At 49.8% G+C, this 12,756-nt stretch overlaps 1 long non-coding RNA gene across 4 annotated transcripts in view; it reads left to right on the top strand.

The window, feature by feature from the left end:
* The window catches only part of LOC141422546 (uncharacterized), a 41,088-nt gene extending 29,164 nt beyond the window's left edge, over positions 1 to 11,924 (top strand). For 3 of the 4 annotated variants that reach the window (XR_012447165.1, XR_012447167.1, XR_012447164.1), the window contains one exon: positions 470 to 1,798. This is a non-coding gene — a long non-coding RNA (uncharacterized lncRNA). Of the gene's footprint in view, positions 1 to 469; positions 1,799 to 4,979 lie in introns of those variants that run through there. The other variant, XR_012447166.1, reaches the window with a different exon arrangement.
* The last annotated feature ends 832 nt before the right edge of the window (positions 11,925 to 12,756 follow it).

The raw sequence follows: 12,756 nt of genomic DNA, 5'->3' as shown, positions 1-12,756 counted from the left end.
TTCCTCTTCCGTCCCTGCCCTGGTCTGTCCTGATGTCCCTTTCCCTGTCCTCTGAGTGAGCCAGCAGGGACTGTCAACTTGTATCACCCCTGTGGCCCAAAGGGTGGGATTGGTACCTGTACCCCTCCTTCCCCCCACCATAACCAGGTGATGTCTTTGTTCCTTTCTAAGAACTGCTTGGCTTACAGCAAATGTGCTAATTAATCCGGGTGAGATTCACTAAGCAGGGAAAAATCACAGGACAGACATAACTGGCTTTGTAGAGAAGATCAGAGCACACTGTCTATGTCTCCCTCACCTGAATATTTCAGTGAAGAGGTGACAGAGGCCTTTTCTTTCAAGGGCTGGCTTATGGCTTGACTTAATTTGTAGTCCCATCCTTGGCCATGGCATCCATTTCATCCAGGCAGGCAATGTTTTCCTTGCAAGGGTTCTGGCTGTGGCTGACATCGGCCTTTTCTCTGGCTAGGTCAGGACTCTCACCTCGTCCTCCTCCTCCAGCTAAGATTGGACCTCCCCAGCACAAGTGGCTCAACCATCCCCCTACAAGTGATCCCTGCACCCTGGAGTGGAAGCAAGCCCACCTTCTGGAGAGCAGGTAGTCCTTCTCATGGACACATCTTCAAAGTGTTCAGCTCCTGCCTGGGCCCAGCTCCTTCACGATGAGTGCTGGGGGAGGGGAGGCTTGTCTTCTGGTTAGGGAAATGCTCCCCTCCCTTCCCCCAGGCCTGGCCCCAAGACCCCAAGGACGCAGTTACATCCCACCAGAGTCCCTGTCCCTTCACTCTGTTACATTCATGAATGTGGGTGGAATGCTGAGGGTCTCTCTCTCTCTCTCTCTCTTGCTCTTTCTTGTGCTGGGAATTGTTGCAACCAGGGCTTCATGCATACTATACTTAAACCATGTTCTCAGCCCTCTGGCTAACTCTTTAAAGTGATGATGTTCTTTTCACAAGTGTTCATTATGGGCCCAGATGGAAGAGACAGGTGTCCTCTGACTGGATCAGTGCATTACAGACAAGTCCTGCTTTTTGTCCCCTGAACTTTGGTGATGAAGAGCTGGAGCCCAGCATAGCTCTGAGTTTCATCCTCTGGTTTCTCTGTGCAGGAGAACAACCAGTATATCCCAGGCAGTCTCCTTCCCTTGAGGGAGCTTGGTCTTGTCATTGGCAAACAGCTCTGCACTGGAATTGTCACTTACTAGCACTAGAGCCTGATGACTTAAATCCAGGTTCTGAGCACAGAATGAACATAGGAAGGCCATCGTACATACTCAGGTTTGGGCCTGTTCCATGACTTAGTTTCATGAAAGGAAGGAAAAGGGAGTGAGTGACAGGATGAGGTATATATCAGCTTCCAGTTACTGTAAAAAAAAATACCTGAGACAATAGACTTATAAAGAAGGAAGGTTTATTTTGACTCTGTTTCAGAGGTTTTAGTCCATGGTCCCTTGGTCTGTCGCTCTGAGACTGTGGTAGGCAGAAAATCATGATGGAAAGTGTGTAGTGGAGCAAAGCTGCTCACTTCATGGTGGCTGGGAAGCAGAAAAATATAGGACAGGGCTGTCCCCGATGACATAACTTCCTTCCACTAGGCCCCATCTCCTACAGGTTCCGACATTCAAACCCCTTTGGTCTTGCACCTTGCTGCAGCAAGGGAGTGGGCTGGTATCGTCTGGAGGCCCCAGGAGAAGCTGGAGACTAGGGTTTCGCACCAGTGGTGTTTCTCATGGTTGTATGCAGGGGTCTCACAGCCGTGTCCAGCCAAATGGGTGGAGCCCCGCCCACTTCTCACAGGATTGAGGGTCATCTCAATAGATGAGGGGCCAGGGAACACGGGGCGGTGGGGGGAACAGGGGGCTGGGATACTGTCGTAGTCACCCTTGGAAAACACATGGTCCATTGTCTGCTCACAGCAGTCTCTCTCCTGTCCCACCCTGAGTCAGCTCTGAGTCCCTCCTACTGTCCAGGAAATCCATAGCTCTTTCAACACAACTGGATTCACTTTGGGTCTCTCGGTGTAGCACAACTAAAAGTGCTGGAGGAAGTGTGCAACCCCTGTCTTGCTGGTGTCATGTTAGTTTGTGATCGGAATGCTGCCTAGCCATCATGTCCTTCCTGTGGCTGTCTCCTCTGCTGGCTCAGCAGGGCATCTCCAGGCTCAGCCCTGCAGGCTGACTTTCCTGGGAAGAGGGCGCTTTTCACTTAGCCCAAGAGACAATTCCAGTCAAGAGCCATGGCAAAACCACCTCGGTGTAGAAGGCACTGGTGGTGGGGCAGGGGCTACCTTCCTCCCAGAGCAGTCGCACCCTTGGGTATGACTTCGAGTCCAGCCCCAAAGTCCATTTCTAACACCTCCCCTGTTCCCTGTTGCCTGGTCACTCCCTTGTGCCCGGTGGACACGCTGCATTTCCTCCCCCACCTGGTGACCTTTAGAGTCTTCTGTGTGCAAAGGCCGAAGCCTATGTGACAGCATCTTGCTTGCAGCCAGGCCCATACCTTAAATTCTTTCTTCTCACCAGTCAAACCCATTTCCACCTCCCACTGTGCCCACCCAGGTCCTCGCAGCAGGGTGAGGGGAGTCTGAGGAGCCCACAGTAACCCTTCCCGAGACCAAGGCCCCTGATGGAGGCCCCTCAGATGAACACGAGCTCAGTTCTTCAAGGGTGTGGGCATACCCAGTTGTCACTTCTCAAGTGATTTAAAGTAAATTGCCAGCGTGCTGGGTGTGGTGGCACATGATGGCTGTGGTCCCAGCTACTCAGGAGACATTGGTTAGTGGGAGACGATCTGAAAAATAAACTGAAAAAGCAAAAAGGACTGGGGGCATGGCTCACATGCCTAGCAAGGCTAGGCCCCAAGCTTAATCCCCAGAGCTGCACTCAATCAGTGAATCAAGTAAATGTGAAATATGAACACCACATGGTGGCTCCATTCTTACCTTCTGGTTTGACCAGTGCTCTGGAGAAGAGCCCATGTGTGCATATGCATGCACACACCTGCTCAAGAATGTGTGTATGTGCCTGTGGCATGTGCTTGCATCTCAGCCATGCAAGCAGTAGGAGTGCATAGTGAGCTGTGTACCTTGGCACTGGAGTTCTCTGTGCGACCCATTTACAGGTGTGGCCCAAGGAGCCTGGCCCAGTGACATCTCCCAAAAAGGGAAAGAGAAGAAGGGCAGGGGAAGAGATGGTGTTCTAATTCCCTTACTTCTGGGTCCCTTTGTTCTGGCCCTCCATTCTGATGGAATGGAGGTGTAGGAAGAGCACACATAGTGTGACTTTTTCCATGCAAGGAAGGCTGAGCACTGCACCCCTATCTTAGTGCCCCTGCGAACCTATCTGAGAGGATTGGCCTCCGGTTCCTCTCGGCTCTGACATTCTGAACATATGGTCTGTGTGACTGCTGTGTGGGTGGTGGAAGATCTGTGTGTTGGGAAAATGGGCTTCACGACCAGGAAAGCAAACGGAGCGCAGTGTGGGATGTGACGGCAGCATGGGGCGTGCCTCCTTCTGCTCCTGGGTGTCTGAGCTGTTCCCTTTTTTCTGGGAACCTGCTCACCTTCTGCTTTTTCACTGAACACCTTTGCACTTCCAATGCTGCGTTCTGGGGTCTGATTAGGTCATGAAACACAATGATTTCCCATGGTGGGGATTGTTTGCTGCCTGGCAAACTTGGGACAGATCCCTGAGTATGTGTTGTCCTGGTTGTGTGGAGACACAGGAGAAGGGAGCCCTTCCTCTGGCAGTCACCACCCTTGAGACCCCCTCTTCCTACCCCACACTGATTGTACTGAATGTAGACCACCAGCCAACACCTTCATCTTCATAGCCTTTCTGTACAATGGTGCCCACAAGACTGGGACAAATGTCTGGGTAGAATTTTGGGCAACAGAATATATGCTTCCAAGTTCAACATACTTCTTCACCTCATGCAGCTTAGTAGAGGCCAGGATGAATGTGTACACTGCACCCCAGCCTGTCTTGTGAGGCTGCATTCTGGGGACGAGCTCATGTCACAACAGAGACAGATTTGCAGGCGTCATCTGCATCACAGGAATCAAGTCTTCTGTTCTTTCTGGGATGGGGGACTGACCTGTGTTACCCAGGAGGCTTTGGTGGGTGTAATTAGTCCTCACAGACAGTTGAGATGCTGGGGCCAGCACCAGTTCCCCTTTGGGACTTGTCCCTCAGCAAGGACCTGTCACCTTGGAAACTCCTGGGTTGGGTTGTGTGTTGATCATGAACTCTTCCAAGGGCAGACAAAGTTTTTCCAGGAGTTGTGTGGTCCTTGTATGCAGGGATGGCATTCTTTCATCACTGTCTGCAAGTTGTGGCCCCTAGCAGTATCTGGCCAGGATTGGTGAGGTGACCACTGGTCACTGAGGGAAACTTCCCTGCTTGCTGGATCCTGCCAGTTGCAGAGTCCACAAGAATTACAAAATGGGTCAGGTTTGCATGGCCAAAGCTGAGAAGGAACCTCCCCTCCCCCCGTGACCAACCTCCTGCTGTAGCTCTGGATCCCTGGGGAGAGAAGGGTTCCCTGGTGGTAGGAGGCAGTGTTCTGCCTGGCTAGGCCTCTAGTCTTTCTTACCCTGGCTCCATAGCCTGCTTTTCATCCTGCCCAAGGAGATAGGAAGACTTTTGGATGTGACAAGAGTTAGCACGTGGCTGGCACTTCCTGAATATTCAATAAGTAATAATGATAATTATCCTAATGATAGGCCTTCTGCTCGCTGACGGCTTCTGCCCTCCTCTCTGCCACACTCTGCCAGCTCCCGCTGAGGGCTCCTTCCATCCCCTCTGCTTTCCTCCTTCTCAACTCGGTGGCCACAGTTGGAACTGATTCAGACCTTCCATGAGTTCCCCAATTCATCTCACCTCCCTGGGGCCTCTTTAGAACAGCTACAGGCAGAAACAACTCTCTTTTCTTCTAAGACTCATGTTTTTTTTTTTTTTTTTTTTTAATAATTTTTTATAGGGTTACCCAGGAGAGTAAGGCTTGTGGAGCTGGATGAGACAGTGTTTTCTAGCATGTCCTAGGCAAGTGCCCTCACTGAGTGCCAAACAGGCACCAAGCCCTTGGATGTGCACAGGACCTGTCCTGCCTCCAGCGGTCGCCAGCAGGGCAGGCAAAGCTCACAGTTGCCTCCATCCTGCCCCCCTGATTCACAGAAGACTGGCCTGGACCTGCCACACCCTCTGATGGGTCCCCTCTTTCTTGTTCATATCTGCCCACCCACAGTTGCTGCCTACCAGTGACAGGGGCCATCCTTTGACTATGCAAGTTTGAGCACACCATCCCATGCTTAGAATTATCCATGGCCTCTAGTGGCTTCTGTCAGGGACAGAAGCAAAATCCTCGGTGAGGCCTGCCCCAGTGAGGCTATGGGACACCGCCCTGCCTGCCCCAGCCATCCAGTGCAGGGTGCTTGCCTAACCATAGGGGAACTCCTGTGAGTGTCAAGCCTCTGCTCCCTGCTCCACTGAAGCCCAGCCTTCATTCTGGAAACACTGATATTCTGTAAGATTTTGTACCCAAAAAAGGGTGCATGTTATGTCCATATGGGTTCTGAATCATAGTTGTGAAGCAGTCCTGGACTTGCCACCCATCTTGGGAGCCAGAGTGTGGTGGCGGCCTTAGCTGGTCATCTGAACCCATGGCCTATACCCTCTGTCACCTTTGGCCTCCCTCCTTTGCTTGGTCCCCAACACTCTTACCCCTCTCACATCTTCGGGCTTCCCCATAGTCAGAGCTTGGCACTGTGTGAGGACATGGCTGGGGAAAGCCCACAACCACCCCAACAACTTCATGGGAACTGTGTCTCTTCCTGCCTCACTTCCTGCTGGGGATGCCTGGCTTCCGGCTGACTGTGTTCTTCCCCTCTGCTCCAATGACACCCATGCTTCCCACTTCTCTGAGTAGATGGCTATCATCTGAGAGAACTGCAGAGCATCCTGCACCACACCCACCCTCCTCTGTGGCCTCGAGGCTGTGCCCTCTGCTGCTCCTCATGCTTGTCCCTAGGTCCCGCTGCCTCTGCCCAGTCTTCCCTCTCTCCTACATCATCCAGGTCTCCTCACAGTTAAAACAAGCAGTAAACACAGGCAAACTCTTGAGTGTTCTTCCTGGAAGGAACAGGCTGTCTACACAGCTATCTCTCTTCTTGGAAGAAGGACTGGCCTCCTCCTGCCCCAGGTTCCTGGTGTCTTCACAGTGCAGGACACCACTCAGATCTGGTGGATGGAAGTAAGATATTGAAGGACAGAAAGTGCTGGGGACTTGGTAAGATAGGATTCCAGGCTCTGCAGCAACCAAGCATTCTTCTACATCTCTCTGTGACAGCTCAAGAGATTTCAAGGACAGCTAGCCTAGGACAGGACAGGCACAAGATGGTGCTGCCAAAGACTTTGTGCAAATGCAGCAGGATATGACCCACCCACATCCAGGGGTCTTGTCATCCTCCTGGGGTGTCATGCACGTCCCCTGCTTGCCGTGCTGGTCATCCGAGCCTCATGCAGCCTTGGAGTTACCATAACCCTATTCCTAACAGAGAAGTGTGAAGTTCCAGTGACATGGTTACAAATGACTTCACTGGGAATAAAACCCAGGACTTCAGCTTCCAGATTCTGTGCTCTTTCCAGCAGCGAACAGACTAAAGGGCAACAGGACAGACCCCGGGTTCCACCGTCACAGTACAATCAGACACAGCTGCAGCTGAGCTCCAAGAGAGTGAGTGTGGGCCAGCCGTTTCACCTCTCTGAGTCCCAGACCCTATCTGCAGGAGAAGATGACAATCTCATCCTCCTAGGCGCAAACGGATGTCACTTGACCCTTGGGAGCTCAGGGAAGGCACCTGAGTGGACAATGATTCTGTGTTTTCTCTGATCATCCTGGTTAAGAAAGATGGTAGCAGTGGAAAGAGAGCTTGGGTAGGGGAGGCTGAGAGCTACCGAGAAGAGGTGGGGGCTTATAAGATGGCTGAAACAAATAACCTCAGTGAGCTAAACAATGACCACAAGGATGTATGACATCCTAATCTCCAGAATTTATGATGGTAGAGCTATGTGACAGGTGCAGTTAAGGTTGTAGGTGGAAATAAGTTTACTAACTTAGTCAACCTCAATGGAACCACATGGGTGCTCACAGGTGGTGGTAGTGGGGAGGCTAATGGGGTAAACCAACATTGCTCGCTTTGAGGATTTGGGCAGCATCTGAAAGTTGGCAAGGGCAAAGAAATGTACACTCCCGCCCTGCCAGAGCCTCAGAAAAGAAAGGCAGTGGCCCTGTGGCACCTTGATTTGAGCCCAGTCAGATTCATTTCAGACTTCACACTTCCAGAATTATGGACAACAAATTTGGGTTGTTTTAGACAGCAAAGTTTATGGTAATTTGTGACAACGGGGAGAAGGAACTAAGCAAGACAGTTTTATTGTTTGTTTAGTTAGAATTTTGGTTTCAGGTGACGGAATAGCAACACCTTTAAAACCCACAGCTAAGACACACATTTCCAGATGGTTAGGTAAGGACCGATGAATGATGGTGATTTGACAAGAAGTGAAGTTCTTGTCCCCAACAGGCAGAGCCAAGGAAGGTGGCAATGCTGCTGCAGGAAGGAGCTGGCTTACAGCGCCCCATCTTGAAGCTCTATGAACAGTTCAGTAAAGAATACAATTGCCAAAATCCACATTTAATTGTGGCATAAAGGATGATAAACAATTCACGAGTCGACCTGGCCCCTGGAATGTGCCTCTGGGATTTGGAATTAGGACCGTGGGTTCTCAGGGCAGGATGTTCCCTTTTCCTCTTTCTAATACCTCAGCCCCTGCTTGCTATTCAGATGACCACTGGAACACAACTCTATGTGTCCTAGAGAAGGACCTCAGGCAAATCCCTAAGGCTCTCTGGACTTCCTTTTCCTCTAGGAAAGAAAAGGGGTGTTGACAGCCCTTCTATATGTGGTATGGAATGTGTGTCCGTGCGTGGGCCCCAGCAAAGACTGCAGAGGGCAGGCTCCTGCCTGAGTGCCAGGTCACCTTCAGTGCTGGCCAGGGACCATAGCTTCCTTCTGAAACCAGAAATGAGGTTGTGCCAGGAGAAGGGCTTTCCTGAAGTCACAGGGTCCATATCTCAGAACCAGGACCAGGCCTCAGCTGCTGGACACCCAGACTAGTGTTCAGTACTGAAGGATGGACAGCCTGCCTAGACTGTCTGCCTTCTAGGGGAAAGACCCAGCCATGTCCAATCTCCACTGTGATTTTTCACCTTCCTGGGGAATAAATAAATGTAGAACTGCCAGTACAGAGAGTTCCCTATGCCCCAGGTTCCAGATGCCTTGTGGTGACAGGAAACTTGTAAAGAGTCCACACGTTGCCCTGTGTCATAGCTCTGAATAATGTGTGTCTAAGTCCACCTTGGGTTGATATAACAAAAGTACTTAAAGCTGGGTACTTTGTAAAGAAAAGCAGTTTATTTACATCATAGTTTTGGAGCCTAGAAGTCCAAGATTGAGTGACCACCCCTGTTTGGCCTCTTGGGAGGGTCTTCTTGGTTGTGTCACCAACATGATGGAGAAGCAGGAATGAATTGGCCATGTACAGCAGTGGCAGGTGTGTGGGGTGGCCTTGCTTTACAACGACCTTCTTTTCAAGAGTTAGCTGCTCTTGGAAGGGTGATTTGGTGCTCCAAATCACCTCCTGATAGGCCTCACCTCTTAAAGGTTCCACCACTTCCCAACATGGCTGCACTGGGGACCAAGCCTCCAGCCGGTGAACTCTGGGGACACACACTCAAACCACACCCAACCCACAGAAGTGTGGCAATATGTGAAGTGGTGATTTTTATACCCAGTCTATGTGTCCACAACATTCTGGGGTGAGAGAAAGTTTTTCTCTTTCTGTCTGATTTATGGGGTTTATCAAAGAACTGCTTTATTAACAAAGGTTTAAGTTGAGCCACCATTGGATTTGAATCCTGGTGAGTGTAAGGGCATAGGGCACAGAGTCAGGAGAAGTGAGGCTGCCACATGAGGAAGTAACCCTGAGCCAGACAGTTGCTGTCCACCACCTGTGTACCTGAGGCCCTGCCTCATGCATATAGCTGCTTGCTCCACTTTGGGGAAATACAAAAAGGTACTGGATAGAGATGGCCTTAGGAAAAAGAAGGGGAGAGACTGGGGACAAATTAGGACTTTTACAGGAAGATGTCGCTAGTCTCTAAATCTTCCTTTTCACAAAGTGCCTGGTACTTTACACAGGCTGTCATCTTTAATTCTGTCCACCTTCCTGGGCCAGGTAAGGCTCAGAGACAGGCAGAGGTTTGCCCAAGGACACACAGTGAGTGAATAGCAAAGTCAGGATGTCAAGCCTTACCAACCATTATGGACTGAAGTATGTCCAGCTTAAATTCTTATGTTGAGGCCCTGACTTGCAATATAACTATTTGGAAACAGAGCCTCTAACAAGGTTAATTAAGGTCAAGAGGTCATACAATGGGGTCCTACTTCAATCTGACAGGTGATTTTCATGGCAAGGAAGAGAGGCCAGGGAAAAGGCCAGGTGAGGACATAGCAAGAGTGCTCTGGGAGAGAGGCCTCACCAGAAACCAAGCCCACTGACATCTTGATCTTGAAATTCCAGCTTCTGGAACTATAAGGCAGTAGAAATAAATGTCTGTTGTCTAAGTCACTGAGTCTGGAGTACTAGTCTGCTCAGCAGCAGAGCAGACTAAGACACCAACACTGGAGGCCAAAAGGCTAAGCCATGAGGCTGCAGTGACTGTCTAAGTGACATCCCATAGATGGCAGTCTGAGCAGCCTCAACTTCTCCTTTCTAGTTTTCTAGACTTCGAGAACATTTGTGACTGCTCTACATCTGCTCCTACTGTTCGAAATACGTAATTTCTGTCCATCTGGCTGGATGCGGATTGATAGGATCAATGTAAGTCATGGGTTTTGAAGTTAGACCTGTGTCTAAGTTGAACTTTGTTACATTCCAGCTGTAAACCCTGCTGCTGTAGCACCCAGACCCCACAAGGCAAAGGCTCAAATGAGGTGGAGTTCATGGGTTTCTACATGACTGTCTGAGTTCCTTCAGCAGGTGGCCTGTCACCCTATACTTAACCTCCAGTCAGGTTCCTTCCATTTTGTTTCTCCTCTCAGAAGAAATTCCCTGGGCTTCTGGTCAAGTCTGGGTCCTAAGTTTTTCCATGCTCAAGTTTGTAATGAAAGGAATAAGATTAGCAAGAAGCAAGCTCAATTTTATAGGTTTTGGTTAACAACTTCTGCTCCCCTTGAGCCTGACAGAGAGGAGGCTGGGGTATGTGATGTAGCTGTCCAGCCAGGTGCCAAGGTGCAGTGCTATTATGATTATTATTTTTTTTTGACAGCCAGCACTGGGGTTTGAACTCAGGGCCTCACACTTGCAAGGCAGGCACTCTTACTACTTGAACCTCTCTGCCAGCCCTTTTTTTTTGTGATGGTTTTTTTTGAGCTAGATCTTGAGAACTATTTGCTGGGGCTGACTTTGAACCACAATCCTCCTGATCTCTGCCTCCTGAGTAGCTAGGATTACAGGCGTGAGCACCAGTGTCTGCTCTGCAGTGCCATTATTAAAGAGGAAGGATGATGGATTTTGGTAGAACCATGGCCATCTCACAACTCACTTTCAGGGTTGTGGCAATGAGTCAGGACGTAATATGAATGTCACCAGGTTCCTATTACAGCAGTAGTTCCAGAACCCCTGCACTAAGGTCAGTGCCCACTGTCTACCCAGGACCTGGTCCCCAAGTGGGTCCCAGTCTTGCTCCTGGGGAAAGACTCAGATGTGCCTGCACCTGCTGCCCCTCCCAGTCACAAGTTCAGCATTCAAAGTGAGCCAAGAAGCACCATCTCCTCCTGCCTGTTTACCCCAACCTTTGTGAACAGCTTTCTTGGTTTATAGTTACAGGCTGCTTTCAAATTGGAGTTCAGGACAGGCAAATTACATCCTGTGACAGAGCAGATGGTGGGCGAGGAAGGAGGCTGTCTCTTCCATCACTGGAAGGCCCAGACCCAAAGGTGTAATTTGTCATTCCTTCTAAAGGGCTCCTGTTCCTGTGTGGCCTGGACACAACTTCACAGTCCCAGGGTGGCCAGGGGTCGTTGCCATGGCACTAGAGTTGTGTTTCTTTCTTGCTTTCAAAGCAGGCTGGGGCTGCACAGGAAAATGAGGGTTCCTCCTCCCTGGAAGGCTGGGGCCCTTTGTTCCCTGGTGGCCCCTCCCCTGAGTCCCCAAAGAACCACAGGCCCTCATTATGCTGCTGTCTTTCATGCTATAATTTGGATGACAAAAAGAGGCTCAGGATGGATGGGAGCCATTTCATTTCTTGGCATCTTGGCTGGAGCATGAACTTGCTTCTAAGGTTGTGTGTGATCGGTCCACACAAGAGTAAGCTCGAAAAGTCGAGTCTGAGTCTACCGAGGCGTCAAACTGCTCTCTTTGGTCTCATTTTTACATCTGATTAGCTACCTACTTTGTCATTACCTAACTTTCTCTCTCCAGCTTCTCTCTGTCCTCTTCGCTCTGCCCCCACTCTCCACCCCAGCCCCTTTCCTCCTCCTTCCCTCCACTCCACCTCCTCTCCTCTCCCTCCCTCTTTTCTTCTTCCTTTCCACAAACAGCATTAAGCACCTGGCTGGCCCTGCTGTGGCCCAGGTTATGGACACAGATAGATGAGAGATAAGACTCGCTCTCATATTGCTGACCCCAGTATGATGGAGCCAGGAGAAGGTACTGGGGAAGGGAAGGCAGGTGTTTCCATGGCTGCTGAGGTGCTCAGAGTGAGAAGGGGGTCAGACAGTGCCTGGGCCTGGGATTTGAGTGCCTGGGCCTGGGTGGGTTGGAAGGGAGGATCTCTGATTTGTATTTATTTATTTATTTTATTTTATTCATATGTGCATACAATGTTTGGATCATTTCTCCCCCCTGCCCCCACCCCCTCCCTTACAACCCACCCCCCCTCCACCCCCTCGATACCCAGCAGAAACTATTTTGCCCTTATCTCTAATTTTGTTGTAGAGAGAGTATAAGCAATAATAGGAAGGACCAAGGGTTTTTGCTAGTTGAGATAAGGATAGCTATACAGGGAGTTGACTCACCTTAATTTCCTGTGCATGTGTGTTACCTTCTAGCTTAATTCTTTTTGATCTAACCTTTTCTCTAGTTCCTGGTTCCCTTCTCCTATTGGCCTCAGTTGCTTTTAAGGTATCTGATTTAGTTTCTCTGCGTTAAGGGCAACAAATGCTAGCTAATTTTTTAGGTGTCTTACCTATCCTCACCCCTCCCATGTGTGCTCTCACTTTATCATGTGATCAAAGTCCAATTCCCTTGTTGTGTTTGCCCTTGATCTAATGTCCGCATATGAGGGAGAACATACGATTTTTGGTCTTTTGGGCCAGACTAACCTCACTCAGAATGATGTTCTCCAGTTCCATCCATTTACCAGTGAATGATAAAATTTCATTCTTCTTCATGGCTGCATAAAATTCCATTGTGTATAAATACCACATTTTCTTAATCCATTCATCAATGGTGGGGCATCTTGGCTGTTTCCATAACTTGGCTATTGTGAATAGCGCTGCAATAAACATGGGTGTGCAGGTGCCTCTGAAGTAACCTGTGTCACAGTCTTTTGGGTATATCCCCAAGAGTGGTATTGCTGGATCATATGGTAGATCAATGTTTAGCTTTTTAAGTAGCCTCCAAAATTTTTTCCAGAG

This window comes from Castor canadensis, chromosome 4 (assembly GCF_047511655.1).
Source record: "Castor canadensis chromosome 4, mCasCan1.hap1v2, whole genome shotgun sequence".
Classification (NCBI taxonomy): domain Eukaryota; kingdom Metazoa; phylum Chordata; class Mammalia; order Rodentia; family Castoridae; genus Castor; species Castor canadensis.
The sequence above is the reverse complement of the archived record's forward strand: the minus strand, read 5'-3'. Positions and strand labels throughout refer to the sequence as shown.